General features: G+C 34.0%; 1 pseudogene; it reads left to right on the top strand.

Annotated features, from left to right (window-relative positions):
• The first annotated feature begins 20,438 nt into the window (after positions 1 to 20,438).
• Positions 20,439 to 21,552, top strand: LOC149946590 (very long chain fatty acid elongase 6 pseudogene; annotated as a pseudogene).
• The last annotated feature ends 710 nt before the right edge of the window (positions 21,553 to 22,262 follow it).

Genomic DNA, 22,262 nt, shown 5'->3' on the forward strand with positions numbered 1-22,262 from the left:
CAAAGTTTATTCGTTAATTTGTTTTTAACAACCCGTTTTTGAATTAAGAGTGGGTTAAACCAAAAATTACTCATTCGCATTTAGTTCCTAAATTGCGCGATAGGTAGCGCTATGCTAGAGGGAAGAATTTTAGTTCAATTTAACCTTACCATAAATTTTACCAGATGGCGTTTGAAACTCTACAATGTAAATGATGTAGCGTGTTGAATAATCCTCGAATGATGAACTCCGTTTTTGACGAATATAACTCTAGGTATTTTAAAATCTAAACGATAATGATTTAAGTGTTGTAGTCAATTGATAATTTACATCATCTCATTTTTTCGCAAATTAAAAATAATTTATTAAGAAAAAGTCGGCTTGTAGTTTCGAAACATTTACCTTTAATATAAATTGAATAACTAAAGGGGACGCTTTCACAACTTTCATCCCCCCCTCCCCCACTATTTTGCTTTTTTTACTCAGTTTAATAGAGAACGATAGATTTTCCTGTTTTGGAACGACTTTTAAAATATTGATAACATGTTTTGAAGTTAACCAATTTGCTCTTTTTTTGGGTAAATTTTCTTTGGGTACTTTTGGGTTTTGGTGGTTCGCACATATATTGACCGTTAGATTTAAGTTTAATGAAGTTGAGCTTTATAATTCACAATCTCTTTAGATCATGAATTTTTATCAGTTAAAATATTAAGGTGGGGTGCCGGAGTGGTTAGCACTTTCGCCTCCCAGCAAGATGAGCCGTGTTTGATCCCAGTTTGTGGCACTGGGTGAAAACTCGGAACTACTCCTTCCGCGTGAGTTTGCAAGTTCTCTCCCTACTGGTTTAAGAGGTTTTCCCCCTAGCTCTTCGGTTTCCGCTTCAATAAAATCTTGTCGAGGTTAACGGTAATAGTTAGTGTAGGGAGCTGTTGGCTCGCGTGGCATGCAGTGCCACCTGAATTAATGGCTTTAGAGGTCGCTTAATTGTTGACTTCTAAAGGCCTAAGGTATTGGCCTAGCTGATTATTATTATTATTATTTTATTATTATTAAATATCCATGGCGACGGCCATTTTCAAAGATGGTGGCGAAAGTCAGTATAGTGTAGCGTGGATTAATTAATCACGGAGATATAGCACATAAAAACTATTTTTAGCAAATACGACGGTCTTAAATGGAAAATGAACTTCCATGTTTTCGGGGTATTAATGAATATCACATTTTTGCCAGAGGATAAGGGTAAAAACAAATCGTAGCAGACGAAATTTAGATTCAGTTCTTACTCCCTTTAACTATAACAAGTGGGTCACGTGACCCAAATAATAGTCTTACACGAGCTTACTATATCGAGTTTGTGAGTTAAACTAAGCCAAAAATAAATAAGCACGACGATTTATTTGAGTGTACATATATTTATTAAACTACTATTCCCCAGCGCCAGTCTAAACGTAGTGACGATTCCCGCGTCCTCTCCCCAGCCATTTTGCGGTACAGCTCTACCCCAGCGCCAGTCTAGACGTAGTGACGATTCCCGGGTCCTCTCTTGTGTGTCACGTGACTCTCCCGTGTCTCTTTCTCTAAGAGTTGTAGGAAGATTCTTCTAGCTTTTGATTGTTACTTCTAGAGGCTGATTTCCTCGCGTGGCTGTTATTCGCAATCGCGTGCGAGGATTCTTCTAAGTTTAGTATGATTTCTACCGTTAATGTCTCGGCTCTGGAGTTGACGGGTGAGCTTCCGGCTAGACGAATCAATAGAACCGGAAATAAGCCCGTCAACCTAACTAGATAGAGCTGCAGTTTCCATTCCTGGGGTCTAAATTCTTTGGTCAAACCCTCGCTGCCATATGCATTTCGTGATTGGGGGCTTAAAACAAGGGCATCCAGGGCAGCGCCAGTTTTGCAATTTAACGATCTTATATCTTTCACTATTATAACTCATAACCTTTCCATTTTATTTGATAAATAATAAATAATAATAATAATCAGCTAGGGACCCCCTTGATAGCGCTGTTTAGTCGTCAAAGGCATTGACTCGCGCGTGTTTTCCTGCCCTGCCACCGACCATGAAAATAGAATATCGACTCAAATAAGTATCGCTTTGTTAGCCATCACATTGTCCTTAGTCACGCACGAATCGTAAAGAAATTCACCTTTATTCTCGACTTCGTTGGACATAGTTTTTTAAATTCTTGTTTTGTGGTTTTAGCCTTGAAAGATAACACTCATTTTTAAACTTTCTTCATTAAAGACATCACATACGACCAAAATATGAAGTAAAACGTATATATCAATTGTTTTTCTATGATGATAATCATTATGCTTTGTTTAATCATTTATAATCATTTGAATAATTTAGTATATTTATTAAAAAAGATTAAACAAAGCGTAATGTTGAAAATTTATAGATTTGAAAACTAATAATAATAATAATATTAAAATTCTTATAATTAAAATAGGTGAGTTAGTTATCACATTAGATGAAGGCCAAATTCATCAGGACTTAAATCGCTATGTTTTGGCCATTTTTCGAAATCATTTTGCTTTTCCATACAGCGATTTTTACTGTAACCATATGTTACATAATATCTCATAAGTGTGCCTCTGTATGACATTTCAATGAGACTTTTTTTACACGGAATATCAAGAAGTGGACCCAAAAATTTCAAATTCTTATAATCCTTGTGCTATTAAAAAAATTAGCATAGGAACGAAATCACGCGATCGCGTTTCCAAAATTGGCTTTACTAACTTCTACAATGACGCGTTTTTCGCGACGTTATTTTCGTCATATTCCGTGAACAAGGTTTCATTAAACCTAAAATTAACCAATAAGTAGATTAATCCATTAGAAAAGGGATAATAAAGCTAAACCCTAAACAAATTTGAAGAAATGTTTAAAAAAAATTAAAAAAACTTACTAGTAGCAAACCAAAAGCCGCGAAACTCGGACCAAATAGATCTTCGAGTGAAAAACTAAATGCAGTCCATTGGTGGTTCCTTTTAACTTCATTAAACCTAATTAAGTTACATATGATTTAAAACAAAACCTTGAAAGTCTATACATTGCAGTATCCTCCTAAAATATTTTTTCATCAAATATACGTTTTCAAGGTTAAGCCCTTTGACATATAACATTAATAATAAAAAAATTAATATTTTATTAGTTCCCCAATTATTAATATTTTCATTAATTTACATTCACATTTATATTAATTTTATTAAATAAAAAATAAGTATTAATATAAAACATTACACCGAAATAAAAAATAAAGGTTATTGAGCGCCGTCCTGTAACTCTTTCATGAACATTTATTAAGCAGCAATTGCTTAAATTTATGAATTTCAGAAAAACTGAACAATATTTCTCAGTGTTGAAAAATATTTTTTTTCACTGGTAGACAACAGTCAGGTTAAGCCAGCACCAGAATACGGCCAGAAAACGTAAACGGGGAACTTGTAAGAGGTGCAGGCTGTACACATGCATCAGAATTATAGCCCAGTGTACCGGTAAGATTGAAACCATAAAGGCACGTCTACACTCATAGATTAACCTACTCACAGAGTGGAAGGCCCTATGGAAGCGCATGAAACATTAATCCTAACGGGTCAACTTGTTTTCGAGGCGTGAATAAATATAGTCTGAAGAGCGATGGTGTGGTTTTCACATTTATTTGAGTATAAACTTACTTTTTTATCCAGATATTGTATTTTTACCTTAGGACAACTTGTTTATTTCACGCCTCGGAAACAAGACGTTGCGTACGAAAATTTTTAACAAGTTTCGCTGATAGCCTTCCACTCTATGCGAGTGGGTTACTCTATGTCTACAGTCCTCCAAGTTCCCGCTTTACGATTTCTAGTTCTGTAGAGAAATATTTATTTTTTTAAAATGTGACATCTTGATCAAATTTTGTTAATTTCAAAATTCTAGGTTAAACAGTTTTTGATCCAAATGCATTTTGGTTTTGTCAAATCGGAATAACGCCATTTCATCTTTTAGTTATTGAAAGCTTTGTTTTGAATTTTGTATTCATTTATTTCAATTACAAAAATAATCTGAAATTTCTTCTTTGGTAACATGCAAAGTTAAGATTAAAATATCTTCGACGAACACCATTTTGTTTAACGCAATTATTAACGGAAACTTCGGGGTTTCTAAAACTATATTACAATCAATAAGAAGAGATGCAATTTAATAACTGTTGCAAAATTTAAACATTGCTCAGCTATTCAAGGTCTGTTTGAGATAAAAAAAACTTCTTTTGTATTACCTTAAATCGACGTTTTTAAACCTTGAATTTTAATATTTCAAATGGGAGTTTCAACTCGGTCCTTTCTAGTTTAAAAAAAACCCCGAAATATTTCAAAAATACAAATATTATTCGGATAAAAAAGAAATATAATTATAATTTAAATAACCTTGATTTGGAAGCTTTTCTCTAGCAGAATCATCCGAAGCGTGTAACCCATCAAAGCCACTTTTGTGAGAATTTCGTATAAAAGCATCATTTTGTAAGCAGGGTTGAAATTAACTTTCTACAATGTGGTCCAATAACTCGAAAACATAAATTTATTTCTCACACTAAAAGTTCCGGTTGAGTTTTTTAAGAGAGGTTAAGTACCCGACTATAATGATCGGGAAGGTCTAGGCTTCCCAAGTGTTTCGCACACGTTTGGGAGAGTAATAAAATGTTAAGTTCGCGTTAAAACTTTTCACCACTTTCATTTTCGTCGCTGTTTTTGAAAGAATCAAAGAGAACCGTGCCCCGAGGCTGCTATTTGTGGTTTCTACCAGAACTGCACTTAAAAGAGAAGTTTAACAAGTTGGGAAAGTGTCACTATTGAGCAACCTGTGGCTAAAACCATCTAGAAACCGTTCACAAATTCAGTGCCGTATCAACCCGTGGCAGGGCCCCTAGGCTTCGAGCTTCTTTGGTTCCCCTCAAACCCTCAACGTCCCCCTCCCTCTGGCGATGAAGGGCACCGCCTTAGCCCCAGCAAGAGCTGCGTCCCCTAGACTTGAGGATATGTCTTAGGGATAGTGACGCTTAACTAAAACTGGTTCAGCCATTGCCTAGAAGTAGTAATACAGAGAGCCAGCACATACTTCTAAAAACTTTGTATTTTAAAACGCGCGCTGCTTAATATTTTAATATAGAAGGGCTCGTTCAATTTCGCACTCACCTCTCAACTTTAGCCTTACAAATAAAATTAACATAAACAAGTGATTATTTTATTCAGTGACTCGTGCATAAACGTGTAAAGGAGGAAAGGAAAAGAGAGCATTAATTGAAGTGCCTATTACGTCACGCAGTAAGATGGGAGTTTGTGGAAGCGTTACAAAATGATGTTAGGTGGTGGAGTGGTTAGCACTTACGCCTCGCCGCAGTAGGTGCCAGCTTGTGACACTGCTGATTATGTTACAGACTGGTAGGGGTGATTTAAATATGATAGTTTTATACCTGGTTTTTCTCACTTATAATACGATGAATGTATTTATTTATAATAATCTTGAGTCACGAGGGGGGAAGGAAATATATCACCGCTGTGAGCTTCAATCGCGTCGGAAGACTTTAGTTTTAGAGATCCAATGAGATATCAGGGCTATTTGATTGGTTTTACAAAGAAAGAGCTCACTCTTCGAGCATGAGTGGGATTCCGTGAGCATCGCCAAAAATCTTCTCAACATGATCTATCTCCATAAGTATACACATAAGTAACATAGTAAACATAAGTATGGCACAGAACGAATTCGGTTAATGATAGTCTGTCGTGGAGTGATTGTGAAATAGGAAGTTTCCGAACAGGAAACTCGTCCCTTCCTACTCTTTCCGTTGGCAAAATAGTTGGTTAGTTTGATGACGAGAAATACGACCGTACACGCGTTTAGGTTTGAAATTCGAAAATAATTAACTTCTGAAATGGAGCCAGTGTTGATAATAGTTATTTTTATATTCCGATTCAATAATTCATCATTATTTTCCAAAAGTAAGCGTTATTTACTCTTTTGAAAGCATTTCAATTTTCAATAGGCCTTGGCTGGTCCGTCGAAAAGGCTGCCGGCGGTCCAGCGGCGATTTTACGGGCACCCTCCAAATACTAGGAGCAATTCGGGGATATTTGTCAGTCCGTCGGTACTTAATCCTTTACGCGAAACAGGCTATCTTTAAAAAAATTGAATTGGGTGAATAGGAAGTGTCATACTTATGTTTATTATGTTATGAATTCGCAGTAAGTTGAATTTCTAATATAATTTTACCATGAGTAATATAATCATCATTAGACTATTTTTCAGAGCTATTGCGCAATCAGGCACAGAGCCCCCTATTGTTTAAAATATGCCAAGGTGAAATATATTATTACCAAGGACGTTAATATACTACTCAGTAATCAGTTCATTTGCGAGTCCAATTCGAAGCTGGATTCGGTAAGAAATATTATCATTAAAAAATAGGTCATACTTATGATTATTATGTTACTTATGTTTTTACTAATCTGGAATTGGACCGACATTGTCGCTGTTTAAAGTTGACAAAATGTTTTCTTTCTATATCGTAAGGGTCTAAATTTTCATCAATAACCCGTTCTGGTGTGTTGAGTGCATTAAATTATAATTTTGTAGATTTTCCGATTTGTTTGGATACGGTGAAGGCATAACTCCGTCGAAAAGCTGTAGTTTCCGTCCTCGTGAAATCAGATCGAAAGCGGAGGGCGCGAAAGAAAGCGCTTTTCAATTACTTTTCGGGGGAATATTGTACGCTTGGTCACGATAAGCAAATTAGACTTAACTTTCCTTACGAAATTTTAATTTTGGTACAGTTGGAACGAAGTGAAGGTTACTAATTTTATTTCAGATAATAATCATATTTTTTGAGTAGCGAACATTTTCAATACAATAATTCTTTTTTCTCTCTGAAGAGGGATTTTATTGAGTTTTTATTTTTATAAAAAGTTTCTTACTTTTGTGTCTTAAAAAAAATTGCGTGAAAGTTAAAAATACCTCCTTACAAATATTGGTAATTGTTGGGTGCTCCCTCGTCGCAACTGTTGATTGTAAGCATCCCATAAAATAGAATGCCATGACTTTCACAGGGCTTTGAAGTCTTTTCGTCGAATAACTTGGCAGAGCTATCAAAGCTTATTATTATCTTTTAAACTTCTGCAGGGCTTCACTGTAATACAGAATCAAAGGTTATTCAGAAACAGAAGACTGGTTAAGGAGACCATTGAAATCGTGTAATATTGTAGTTAGCAGTTTTCCCTTCACCATTTCGAGAGGTGGTTAACAACTAACTAACTCTATAAAGGATTTTGCGTGATTTTGTATCTCAAAGTGATTTCAGAAAGCAGACACTGATTTTGAGATTTCAGGGCATGATTTTCTTGTTGATTTCTGCTTCTTTAGTTTTATTTTTGAGATTTTGGAACCAATTTTCGCCCAGATTTCATGATTTTCAGGTTGATTTCAAGAATTATAAAATCATTTTTCTCCAGAGTGTATGGGATTTGTATGAATGTTGACCACCTCGGAGCGAAAACGTTTTATAAAATAAACAAAAACATACCCAGATACCAAAAACATGCAATTAACGGAAACAGGAAGTGAAAGAAAAATTAAAATTAAATAAAAACAATATGGAATGTACATAAAAACCAAAAATTTAAAGATGGTTTGACCTTTCTTAGTCTATGGTTTGATACAGAAGTGTCGAAATGGCATATATTTAGTAAATGGTGATCTCGACCTAAGAAATGTTTATAAGAAAACATGAATCTTTGATTTGGACATTTGAGCACCCCTGTTTTAACACACTCAAATCTGATTAATACGGACGAATTTAGTGGCATTATGTCAGTAGGTATGATGGTTTGTTATAGCTACTAGATCACTGGTTCATCAGTGGCAATCCTGTATAGTAGCAGGAATTCATACCTCTACTTGGAATGCTTATCGCGTCAGATTTTAGTCTCGATGCGGCTTACGGTTTTTTTTGACGTCACTATGTTAACTTATCAAACAACAACGTGAGAGGGGAGCGCGCGCAAAGGGGATTTTTACTCTTGCAGGCGGGGCCAAAACCGTCAGAGTGATCTTACAATAAGCGATACGCCAGGATAAGCATTCCAAGTAGAGGTATGGATTCCTGCTAGTAGCTAAAGTTATTTTGGCTTGGTTTGAACATTAAATTAAAAACGATTAAAGTTAAATTTAAAACGATTAAAGTTAAATTTAAAAAGATTAAGGTTAATTTTAAAACGATTAAGGTTAAATTTAAAACAATTAAAGTTAAATTTAAAACGATTAAGGTTAAAATTAAAACGGTTAAAATTATGACCACTGGTGGAAAAGTGTGAAAAAACGGTAAGAAGATGCTACACTTTGATCTTAGTGGAATATTTAGTACAAAGGACTATAATTCTCAGACGATAGAATGCAAGAAATTATTACATTATATTTCTTTGGGAGCTGTATCCACGGGAATAATAAAAAATAATAAGTTATCCTAATTTTTTAGTTCACCAAAAAGTCATCGAATAAGATTTTTTTTAGGCTAATACGCGAGGCACCACCTTAGGCCTAAGTCATCATGCGACTTTTGAAGCCCTTAATTCAGGTGGCCGGGTTACAATGCGTAGGAGGGTGGTGGCAGGAATTTGTGACCCAACACAGTTGCGCCGAGTCTCGGCTCCCAATAAACCATTACTACTATAACTTAATATTTAATAGAAGTAACAAAATCAATATTGCTCAAAGGAAATATAACCTCCAGCACGTTCTTTACGGAAAACTCCTACAATTTCAGGAATTACCTCCGCAAACGTTTAAAGCCATAGGAGGGAGTGTCCATTATTCGAAGCCTCCAGGCAGAGCGACATAAATATTAGAGGTTTTATTCCTTTAACATCAGCTTGTCGCGGAGGGGTTGCGTAATCGGGATATTTGGTACCGGCAGCTACACACGAGCAGAGATGGGCAAAAAATCATTTGGCGAATAACGAATAAATTTTTTTCGTGTCAGTTGTTATTTATAAATAACGTCACAATTAATTTATTTAGAGAAAAATATTTTAAATATTATTTAATAAAATAAGTTTATAAATAAAAAAGGTCAAAATATCTGTTTTATTAAATCATTTGAAATAAATGTATTTTGCAAATAAAGAAGACTGAAATATTTTGTCATCAGATATTTCGGGTTGGCGTAGTTTACAAATAGATCGTCAAAAATAGCTTCCTTTTATTTATTATTTAGTAGATAACGAATTATTTGAGAGGGCTAGACTAAAGGAAAATAACTAAATATATGGCCAATTTGTAAGAAAATACAATACAAATTCCAAAGACTTAAAGTTAATTCTGGTGTCAGAGACGAAATACAATTTTCGACACCATTTTTATTTTAACAAAGAGTATCAATATTACCCAGCAATGGTGGTCACTATTTAATGGCACAGCGAAGGTACAGCAGACTTGTCGGAGGGGAAGGTCTTATGAAGGTTTAAGGGGCCCTTATCAATTGGGGCTTTTGGGAAGAGGGATGGTAGCGTCGTGAATGCGGCGCCCTGACAGCGACATGTGAGCGAGGCCCCTTCTCACAACACATGTTTTGCGAAGGAATAAATGAGGGGCCCGAATAAGTGCCGCAAAGTACGGGAACCCCAAAAAGTGCCGCTAAGTAAGGGGACCCCTATAAGTGCCCTTAGGTGTGGGGACCACAAAACGTGTCGCCAAGTGCGAGGCCCTAGACGCTCGCCTCGCTTGCCCGTTCTAGCGCCGGCCCTATAGCTACGCCACTGTAGCTATTAATCAATTATTTAATTAATGCTAGTAATCTTTACTTGAAAGCATCATTTACCTTTACTATATACACAAACCTTACGAAGATACGTGAATTTGGTTTTCACGCGATAATATGACATTCCGAAAGCGGGGGGGGGGGGGATTTCATTTTCACAAACTAGGGGGCCCTTTCGTTTTATGTATTTTTACAAGAAAACCTTTAAAAATGGAGAAAAATGGGTTACATGACGAACTTAAGACGGGCTTTAAACATTACTAAAATTCAATCTCACTCAATATCCTACGGTAGAAATCATAAAAAAATATCTAAAGGTAGCTTTTGAATATAATATTTTAATTTTCAAATTGTAAGAAATGAAATTCGCGGTTTTTAATTTAAATAGACATAATATATATTGCATTCCATTTACTACGACCCTACTAATACTTTTATAACAAATAAAAACAAAATTATAAAGGGCCCTTTTGATACCCTGCGGGGGGCTCGAAATTTGTCGTTACGCCACTGCGTCCAAAGCTTCTAACTGGAGGTGTTTTGTCGGTGGCATTATAGCGTTAAACGTGGCCATTATCAAGAAGTCAAATATCCCGCACCAGTTTGCTCCATATAGTGCGAGAAGCATTTTTTACGAACCTTGAGTTTACTCGATTAACTAAAACAAAAAGAACAAAGGTCTCCTTAATCCTTATTCGTTATTTAAATTTAAAAAAATATTTCAACTAATTGCAATTTTTTTATTCCGCGAAATAAATGACTGAAAATATTTTGTGCATAGTTCTTAGTTACTTCACACGCGTTGTTGTTATTGTTACCTATCAAAATTAATTTTCGTAAAGATCGTTTGCAAGCTCCAACCATAGCCTATTAAAGTAGTTAGTGTAGAGCTGAAATTTTCACGTTTTTGCGACCTCCCTGAGAGTCGAAACAAAATATAATACCTTTTTATTATTATTACTTGGCGTATTTCAACAAATGTTGTTAATTAGAATAAATATTATTATTGTTTTTATTTTATAGTTACGATGACTAGGTATTTGCTCCTGTGTGAAAAGAATAAATAATTTGGTCATTTTGCAAATTATTCGCCTGCCAATCTTGCTTCAAAATAAACTAGGACGATTGAAAGAAATCATTTGGACCATTTGGTGTCAAACGTTTTGATCTTGATTGTAGGCCTAAGTAGAAGAAATTTGTGAAAATAGAAGAGAAACGCGTTCCAGGAGAAGTTTGCCCAATACATTTCTACGTGCTGCTGCCAAAGGGAAATTAACACGCCTCAACTCACACCAAAAAAACCGGAATCCCCAACTTTCCATTTCAAAATCGTCATTTTGAAGGTCGAGGTCACCATTTAAGAGGTTGAGAACTTGAGATCGCCCCGAGGAGTCGGACATTTACCAAAATCCTGTACACTTTGTCTAAATCGCAAAATCTTTTAACTTTCTCTATGGTAAATTAACATTGAAATCCCAAAATCACCCTAAAAAGTAATGATGAAACCGCCAAAATCTCTACGAAATCCCGAAATCCCGTACAAAATAATTTCAAGTGTCCGACAACTGTCACCCCTCGGATCACCCTGCCCATAGTAGTTATTTTTCTATGAAGATTTTAGTATATTTTCGAGATAATAATTTTGAAAGTCGTAACGTTTAAAAAAATTGGAAATACTTTACAAATAATGTCTTCAAAATTATTATTTTACATATGAAATTAATCCTTATTAATTGATTGCCAAGTTGGTTGCGTGAAATCCTGATTCATTTGGGACCCTGCAGCCAATAAACAGGCCAATTAATTCTTTCGTGCGTTGTGCAAACCTTCTAAACGAGTTAGGTAAGCGTTATTACGATTTAAACGAGAAAGTATAAATAAAAGTTCTTACAACTGTACGCGATTTACTTATTTTATGACACACTTTAGTGGCAACGCACAGGGCCGATAAATGTACTGTTTGGTGTATTTTTTAATTACACATTATTTCCAATTTGTGATAATTTACTTCAAAATATTAATTAAATTGTACAATAAGTGTCTTTTTCCGCCGTGATTAAAAATTTCCAAAAATATTTGCTTCCAAATTCGCCACGCGTATTTAAGTACTAATTTTTTATTTTTATTTTTAGTATATAATTACATAATATAAAGGTTAGGGAGCGGTTGTATTTTTGATTGTATTAGCTTAAGTGCTCAATAGACTTAATTTTAAGACTAGTTGATTAACATTCAATTAAATTAAATTATAGTTTAAATTCCTTCAATTACTGAAAATTTCTTAAATTTTGTTGCTCAGGTTTGTTTTATCTAAGATGTATTTACGTCAAACATCCGAAGGCCTGTAACTCACAACATTTGACCAACCATTTGACCGTTAAATGTTAATCCTAAATATTAAGTTTTAAAGTCTTTTACCGTAATTTAGCACCACTTCAAAGCTACACTATAACTATGCTATCTAGGTAGTATTAATACTTAAATTTAAAATAAGATTGAATTAGCCTTTGCTGTGAAATGAAAGTGATATTGACTTTAATTATACTTTCTACAATTAATAGAAAATTCAACATTGTTTAATAACCTTTCAATTAATACCACTCTCTTTTTCACTGAATAAAATAGTCACGTGTTTATGTTTGCAACATCAGGTGCGTGCCCGATGATTTGCCGGTCGGCTTCTTCCAGATCACTTTCTGCATTTTTCATTGCTTCCATGAAAACAAGTTTAAAAGGTTAAAATTAGAGGAAAAATAGTTATTGGAGGAGACGATACAAATTTGTTGTGCGGTGTTGAAGAGTTTCCGTCAAATAAAGCGTGAATTCGGAATTGGTTTTCACGTGTTGAAGAAACTGTTTGACATTTGATATTTTCGTGTTATTATTGACATTATGTTTCGTCCAACTCGTTTCTCACGGGTATTAGATTTCAAAGAATTTTCGTTATTATTATTGAAAAGAATTCGTACCTAATCGTAAGACGATGCCATTGATCTAAAATTTCTTCACTAATTTGTTCGCAAATTTACTCGCGGACTGGACAATACACGTTGAATCAACAATGATGACCGACCTTCTGTTATTGAGTATCCCCATCTCAAGGTTATATAAACTGGAGGCAGTGAAAAAACACCAGCAAATAACTAGTGTTTCGAAACTAACATTAGCAGACTGGATTGGTAGTTGGTGGAGACACGTGAAACTCAATTTATCCCACTGCATCCTTCTCGACCAGATCCGGCCGGCCTTTAATAGTTACCAGTCAGTGGCGTAGCCAGGGGGGGGGGCACTAGGGGCACATGCCCCCCCGAAACGTATGGTCGTACGTACAAATATTTTTATTTTTTTACTTTTTTTTTCAATGGTGTGCCCCCCCCCCCCGAAACAAAATCCTGGCTACGCCACTGTTACCAGTAGTCTAGAGGTCAAGTTCTTTTCTTGTTTAATTTTGGTTTCAACAATACTTCCAGAATCTTTGAAAAACTTGTGTTGGTTTCGATTCTGGTTGTCCCAATACCCAACTGTTTTATTAACGCACCTTTCCTGAATATTTTTTAAAAACTACCGCACCCAGTTCATCTCGATTAAAAATGTTTTCTCTAATATATTCAGTGAGTGTTTTCAATGTCCATTGTATTTGAAGGATAAAACCCCGGCAAATATTTAGGAAATTTTTCAAGAACTTTCTAGAATGGGCCTGTTAGATAAGGTAAGATAATATTAAATTCTAATAATATAAATTTGTATAATAATACTAGCCCTCAGCTAGTTGAGTTTTTCGAGGCACTCCACCCCAGAAAGGCCTCCCTGCCCCTTTTCCCCATGCCAGAATTACCCTTTCTCCCCCCGCCGCAAAAATAACATTAAAACTCGTCTTTCTCTCTCATCCCAAACCCCCCAGTGAGGCAATCCTCCCCCTTTTCCCCCATGTGAGAATTACCGTGTTACCCTTTTCCCCCTGCGAAAATAACTTAAAACTTGCCTTTCTTTCTTGTCCCAACCCAACCCCCCAGTAAGGCACCCCTTCTCCTTTTCCCAAGCGAGGATTACCGTGGTACCCTTTTCCCCACAACAATTACTCAAAAACTCTTCTTTCTCTCTCGTCCCAAACCACCCCAGTAAAGCACCCCTTCCTCCTTTTTCCCATGTGAGAATTTCCGTGGTACCCTTTTCCCCCTCAAATCTAACCAAAAACCTCGTTTTTTTCTCTCGTCCCAACCCCCCCCCCCCCCCCAGTCTATAGTCGAACCACCTCAGTAAAGAAGCGAAATAGCGTCTCGGTTTCCCTCTGTTCCGCGGGTCGCTTTCTCTTCGCCGGCCCGCCTTCGCCTTCCTTATTGACTAACGCGAGCCGTGGGCAAAACCCCGAGAGAGAGAAGCTCGAAAACGAACGAACGAACCAAGTGGGTTTTTATAATATTGATAATTATAAATTATAATAATATATATTTGTATAATAATCTAATTATAAATTATAATAATATATATTTGTATAATAATCTAATTATAAATTATAATAATATATATTTGTATAATAATCTAATTATAAATTATAATAATATATATTTGTATAATAATCTAATTATAAATTATAATAATATATATTTGTATAATCTAATTATAAATTATAATAATATATATTTGTATAATAATCTGATTATAAATTATAATAATATATATTTGTATAATAATCTAATTATAAATTATAATAATATATATTTGTATAATAATCTAATTATAAATTATAATAATATATATTTGTATAATCTAATTATAAATTATAATAATATATATTTGTATAATAATCTAATTATAAATTATAATAATATATATTTGTATAATAATCTAATTATAAATTATAATAATATATATTTGTATAATAATATAATTATAAATAAAGCAGTAGGCACCAAAACATATACCAATATCTGAAGGAAAACTAAGTGAAGAAAGTTTTGCTGATTTTTTAAATACAGTCAAAGGACTACGAAAACCCCGTACTGTAGGTAAAAAATATACGAAAAATATAAACGAATTAATAAATCAAGTAAGCAAATATTCAAACTATCACTGATAAATATGAAAAACGTCGAATACAAAAATCTATGTAAAAAAAAAATATTACCATAATTTTTATTTATCTCTCCCAAATGAGATTAAACTTTTTAACTCATAATGTTAGAGGGTTAAATAACCCGAACGAATATATCAAGGAAATAAATTTACAAAAAATTAGAAGCATTACCTTTTTTTCCTGGCAAGAAACTTATCTTCAAAAAAGCTTTCTTCCAAAAAATATTTATAATCCCTATGTAATAAATTACAATTTCTTGTCTACAATACAAGCTGGAAATGCAATGGGATATTCAGCTAAAATACTAATGACATACCAACCAACTATTTCCTTTAAAGTACTAGATGTGGGATATCTTGAAAAAATTGACATAAATTTTGAAAACCAAAAATTTAAACTAGTAGCTTATAATATTTATGTACCCCAAGAAGATAAACACGCGATAGAAATGTTGGAAGCCATTGATAAAGACATTGAAGATTACGATGACTTAAGTACAAATATAATTATAATGGGAGATTTTAATTGTACGCTTAATCCAGAAGTTGATAGACAAAACTGTAAAGAGTATAGAAAACTTTTAGTAAGGAGACTAAATGCACTATTAATAAAAAATAACTTAATCGATGCCGCAGATCTTCAAAACAATGAGGCAACTCGTTTCACGTGGGGTAGTAGTAAAAATTTAAAAGCCAGACTTATCAGGATCTCTATCACCTATGTTAATTAGAACCCAAATTTATTGCGGTGGATCAAAGTCAGATCATCTTCCATTAGTTCTACAACTAAATGTAGAGGTTAATAACCAAATAATAGGATGCTCAGATATTTGGTGTTTAAATACTCCACAACTACGCGAGGAAAACTACAAGCAAATATTAGAATTTAATCTAAAGAAATGGGCTAAGAACATACCATACAATATTTACGACAAATTTAAGTGGTGGGAGTCATTGAAACTAAATATAAAAACATTAACCAAAGAATTAACGTATAACAATAAAAATAGAGAAGACACGGAGATAATTAAACTTAACTTTGAACTAGAAAAAACAACAAACGATAATATCAGACAAATTTTTTTTTAAAAGAGCGCAATTTATCGAGTCAGAAAGAGCTAAAGCACTTTTAATAAGATCTAAAATGGAATGGAACCTACAAACTATTATACCAAGCAAGCTACTATTACAAAAAGAAAATCAAAAATCTATTAATAAACTGACTCGTGTAATCAAAAGTAATGGCCAACTCACTACTGATCCGGTGGATGTTTTCTCAGAAGTACATAAATACTACACAAACTTTTTTCGAAAAAGTAATATCGAAATCAAAAATATTGAAAAATATTTGAGTCCGCTTCCAACGTTATCACATGAACAAAAAGAAGAATTAAACAAACAAATTACAAATTTAGAAGTCAAAGAAACTATAAACTCAATGCCAAACAACAAATCCCCAGGTAAAGATGGAATTTCCTTTGAACTATATAAAACATTCTCGCTTTTTTTCGTACCAATTTTGCGCGATATTTTTAATCTGTGCATAGAAAACAACAAGTTTCCAGAATCCTTTCACGAAGCTATTATAACTTTACTTTTCAAAAAAGGTGATCATTCTAATCTACGGAATTGGCGTGGAATCTCATTACTCAAAACCGATTATAAAATACTAGCTAAAATTCTTGCAAATAGACTCAAAGCTGTAATATCCACCGTAATTCATCAAGATCACACATGTTCAGTTCCCGGTAGAAATATAAGGGACAATTTGGATATTGTCACTGGTCTCATTGGATTTGGAAAAAGCTTTCGATAGGATAAACCATGACTATTTATTTGCGGTTCTCAAAAAATTTGGCTTCGATGGAATTCTATTAAATTTCATTAAAACAGTTTATAAAAATGCTTTCGCCAGAGTAAAATTAAACAATACGTTAACAGCAAAAATTTTTATATTTACTGAAATAAGGCAAGGAGATCCCCTATCTAGTATGTTATTTGTATTAGCTATCGAACCACTACTATGTCATCTAAGGCCAAAATTACGTCCTTTTTCAATAAATTTAAGTTTTTTAAATCGACCGCTAATAACTCCTAGCTACGCTGATGATGTAAATATTTTCATAACCAAAGAAGACGGTTTTACCGTTTTAAAGAATTCGATTTAATAGATTCGAAACAATAAGTAATTCTAAATTTAATTTAAATAAAAGTAATGGTTTATGGATTGGTTCATGGAAAACTAGAACTGATTGTCCACTGGATATTTCATTTTCAAACGAAAAAATTAAAATTTTAGACGTAGAATTTCATAATGAATCCAATTTAAATACCAAATTTTTAAATAATATAAAAACAAACCAAATAGAGTGTAATATCCTAGCTAAATCTAAAACCGAAACAAATTTAAATATGAAATCAAAAGCTTTAATTTGTAATAACGAAATGTCAGTTTTATGGTATTTCGTTACAGTAATTGTCTTTCCTAATGAAATAATCAAAAAATTGGAAAATATCTTTCTAAACTATATATGGAATAATGGTCGACACTGGCTAGTGTACCGCCTTAAAATGAAATAATTATAATTAATTATACAATAATATAAATATATAATACAAAAATAGTAATTATACAATATTATATATATATATAATATATAATATAAAAATAATAATAATATAAAATAATAATTAGGCCTATATAATATAAAAATAATAATAATATAAAATAATAATTAGGCCTATATAATATAAAAATAATAATTATATAAAATAATAATTAGGCCTATATAATATAAAAATAATAATTATATAAAATAATAATTAGGCCTACATAATATAAAAATAATAATTATATAATATAAAATAATAATTAGGCCTATATAATATAAAAATAATAATTATATAATATAAAATACTAATTACATAATTTAGAAAATCATCTCTCTGAACGCTGGCTACGATTAATGTAGGCAACGCTCTGAAAATGGCTAGCCAAACTAGGCGAAACTCGTCAGACATGGGCCTAGCCTAAATAAAAATGTTTTTAAAATACATGCAAATTTAACGAAGATCTTTCTTAATCTATGATTATAACTACGAATATAGTACCGCTTAACAATTTGTTAAACTCTTTAATCTTCTAATTAAATTAAACTGCAAGCTTAACAACAAGCCTTAAAATTAAGTTTATTAATTATTATAATTAATAGCTTACTACTTAAGCTATTCCGAACGAAAAATCCAACTTGGCACAAATTCTCGATCACCGGCCGTAATATCAGAGATTTCGCTCAGAAATTAAACTATGGTAAATATATATTTTCCGAAATATTGGCGGCGTTACGAAATACTAAATGAAATATTTCTAAAAAGAAAAGCGAATTATTAATCTCAGAAGGACAAATTCCCGGGCGTGAAATGGACGGAAAAACAAAATTATTCCGAAACAATTTCCGCTCATTTTAGCCCAACTTAACCAAAAGTAGTCAGCCCAGTTTTGGCGAAAACAAATCGATATTATCATCTTGATAGTCAAATATTTTATGGTTTTTACTATTTTTGTAAGCTACCTTGACGCCAACAAGTTCCTTTTTTTGCAGTTTCAGGAAATTACTCAAAATAATATTGATATCTGTGCACCAATCGAATATGAATTTTACCATTTCTAAGGTTGTAACTGAGTTGTCTGATTATAATCAGGTTGAATTAAATAAGCCATTTCAAACAAGTGTTTATTTGAATCAATCATTGATTTAAATCACCTTTTACAATTGTATTTATGAATATGTGAGAACCACCAATGGTCTAGAGAGTGAGGAGTAAAAACGCGAACAAGTAAAGAGACCAAGAAGTGGGGGAGAAAACTAAGCTTTATTGGGGAAAAATTTGCGGTACTTCGGCCGATAGGCCTTCAAGGCCAAAAACTTAATTAAGACTAACAGACAATTTGAAAATGTTTAAAAAATATTAAAGACGTGAGGCACGAGACGTTAACACGCGACAAAAAGGGGGGGGGGACTACAAAAGCTAATAAAAAGGACTGTCATAAAAGGGGAATGTTCGCAATAAGTTTGATGATCAATTAAAGGGGGAAAAACGACGAAAGAAAAACGAGAAGCGAGGGAATATGTGCAAAAGTAGGCTATAACAATAACAGTTTAGAGCAAACTAAAATAAATTTAGTAGTAGTAATTAAATTTCGATGTTAATTCATAATGAAATTAAGTTTTTAATTCATAAATAAATTTAGTTTTAATAGGTAAGTAAATTTAATTTTAATTGGTAATTTAATTAAATTTTAATCGGTAATTAAATAAAATTTTAATTGGTAATTAAATAAAATTTTAATTGGTAATTAAATAAAATTTTAATCGGTAATTAAATAAAATTTTAATCGGTAATTAAATGAAATTATAATCGGTAATTATATTAAATTTATATGTTTAGCTTCTAATTAGTAATTAAAGCAAGTGTCGGCAAGACGTGAAGTAACTATTTTTCAACAGATGTCACTAGCGTCGAAATCAAAACCTGATACTTAAGCTACTTTTTGACCCAAAAGGCGGGACTTAAACGTATACCTCACGTTGATTGGCTCGTTTGTAAATTTGTCAATAACTAAAATTATAGTAATTTTTAACAATATATTTTATATGGGATATTTAATTTAGGTTAAGTAGAAGTTGTCTAATTATAATACTCTACAATGGTTTTGTGACGACGATATTGTATCGCTATTTCGAATTTTAGCTTCCTTGCCTTTAATAGATGGCACCACGTTCTCCATTAAAGTCGTTTTTTAGAATAATCGTATAGATTCATTGGTATCTCTAATACCGGTGGCAATGATAGAGCCGACAGTTGCTTTAAATATAAGTAATATTAATTTAAAATTACATTTCCGCTTCCTACACTAGCTATTACCGTTAGCCTCAACAAGTTTTTATGGAAAGGGAAAGCCGAAGAACTCGAGGGAAAACCGAAGAACTCGAGGGAAAACCCCCTTTAACCAGTGGAGAGATAACGCGCAAGCCTTTCGGGAAAGGATATTATGCTATTTTTCATCTAGTGCCGCAAACTGGGTTCGAACTCAGTTCTTCTCGCTGCGAGGAGAAAGTGCCACCCCACCATCCCAAATAAATAATTTGTTTAAAAAATAAATTAAAAAATCGAGAACCCGGTACACTAATAAATTTAGCTACTTAGAAAATACTTGATGGTTATTGTTTTTCAAGCGTTTGTTTAAAGATAATTATAAAAAAATTAAATACCGTTCACGCGTATGACGTAAAGCCTAATTATATTTAAATTTACTCTAGGTGAACCTGATTTTGCGAGATCAGTAAACTGAACCACTTAAATAAAGGTGCAAAATAATATAACGAAATTTTGAATTAGGAGAATTTTGCACAGATCGATTCGGTTAATTATTTCTGGCGCGTTTGAAGGAAACGAAAATCTTTAAGAAGCTGTTCTTCGTAAATAATGAAGAATTCCGTCTTCGGTGGATAAAGACGATCAGGAAACCCCAAAAGATTACGGTCGCGAATGGCTGGAATTAGGTACGGCGAAGGTGTAATAGCGTTTTTAAATATTCGTCCTTGAAATATCTCGTCGTATAGCTCTATATCTATCCGCGAACGAGAATTATTCCAAGTGAAACGCCGACCCAGAAGGTCTTCGGAAAATAGCGCTCCTCTCGATCGCCTTTCGAGATACGAGTTTCAGCGAAATTATTTTTCAATTGAACCTCGCGATTGAATGCTGGATATCGTCGCCGGGTTCGCCGTTCGCTCCCAATAAACGCGTCTAATTGGAAACATTTCCGAAAATGAGTGTCGAAATGCTGGGCGATTTTAACTCCTCTAACTACAACGGCTACCCGCATTACGCTTTTTCGCTGCCCTTCGAAAAGAACCACGACTTCGACTACGTGAGTCGCTGGATGGAGCGGAACTGGCACGTGTCGTTGTACATCGCGTCCGTCTACTTGCTGCTGATATTCGGCCTCCAACGGTACATGAAGGGAAGGCCGCCGGTGAATGTCAGGACGCACGTCATGTGGTGGAACTTCGCCGTGTCCATCTTCAGCATTTGCGGCATGTGCCGGGGCACGCCGGAACTCTTGTACGTCCTCAAGGAATACGGACTGGAGACCTCCGTGTGCAACTCGCGCATGAACAGCGTCTCCGCCTTCTGGATCTCGATCTTCGCCTTCTCGAAAGTCGCCGAGTTGGCGGACACAGTCTTCGTCGTCCTCAGGAAGAGGGTGACGTCGCTGCACCTCACCCACCACGTGGCCACTCTGGTCATCGTCTGGTTCTTCTTCAGCGAGCGGCCGGGTCTCTTCCGATGGACCTGCATCATGAACTACTCCGTGCACGCGGTCATGTATTCCTATTTCACCCTCAAAGCTACCAAAGTCGACGTTCCGGAATCGTTCGCTTTCGCCGTGACGTCGATGCAAATCTTGCAGTTCGTCATAGGCGTCTTGACGTCCGTTTATTGCTCGACCGTCATTTTGAGCGGAAAGCGGTGCAGCACCTCTTTGCGCATCGCCATTAGTACGGCCATTATGAATAGTTATCTCTTATTTATCTTCGGAAAATATTTCGTAAAGAGGTATTTTGTGGCTCAACCGCCGACGAAATCGAAAAAAGTACAGTAGGGATATTCCCGTTGACGACAGACATTCAACTATCCAATATTTCATATCAACCAAAACATTTCTTGTTAACCGAGAACGTACGAACGTAGGTTTTTGAAATTGTTTTGATTAGGTACAACCAATTACGCTTTCGGGTCATCGAGAACGTACGATCTACTTCCTAAACTCTCCATTTTCCCAATTGTATAACGCCATCTGGTATTTGCTGTAAGAACGTTTTCTTTTAAATTTCGATAAATAGTCTATAATTGGTTGTGGAAAATTTATATTTAATTTAAATTTAGTTCGTCCAATTTTAACCAAAACTTTATTTCATGGTTTAATTTATAATTCAATAATAAACAACAAAATAGTTGATAGATTCCCAATTGGTATACAAAGAAATAACACTTTAAACCAGGTCCATGAAAACTGATTCAATTCTATTTGCGATTTTCAGTCAGGCCTACATGTACGTAGTATTTCTCGCTTCCTGTAAAATTTCGGACGTTCTCAGTAACCTAAAAATGTTAATGGTGAAACGTATAATTTGAAATTCGTACGTTCTAAATCTCAGATTAGAGGTCGGGGAAGGTTAATCATTAGCCATGATTAAATTGATTTTTTTCGGGGAAAAAATGTAAACATAGAAATTTACCGGTTAATATTTCGGAAAATGATTAAAAAACATGAATTATTCGGAAAATTTTAGCTTTTTATCGAAGAAAACGTTGTTTTTCCGATTAATTTTACAAATTTATCAAA

Source organism: Leiobunum rupestre, chromosome 4, assembly GCF_980474605.1.
Source record: "Leiobunum rupestre chromosome 4, qqLeiRupe1.1.hap1, whole genome shotgun sequence".
NCBI lineage: Eukaryota > Metazoa > Arthropoda > Arachnida > Opiliones > Sclerosomatidae > Leiobunum > Leiobunum rupestre.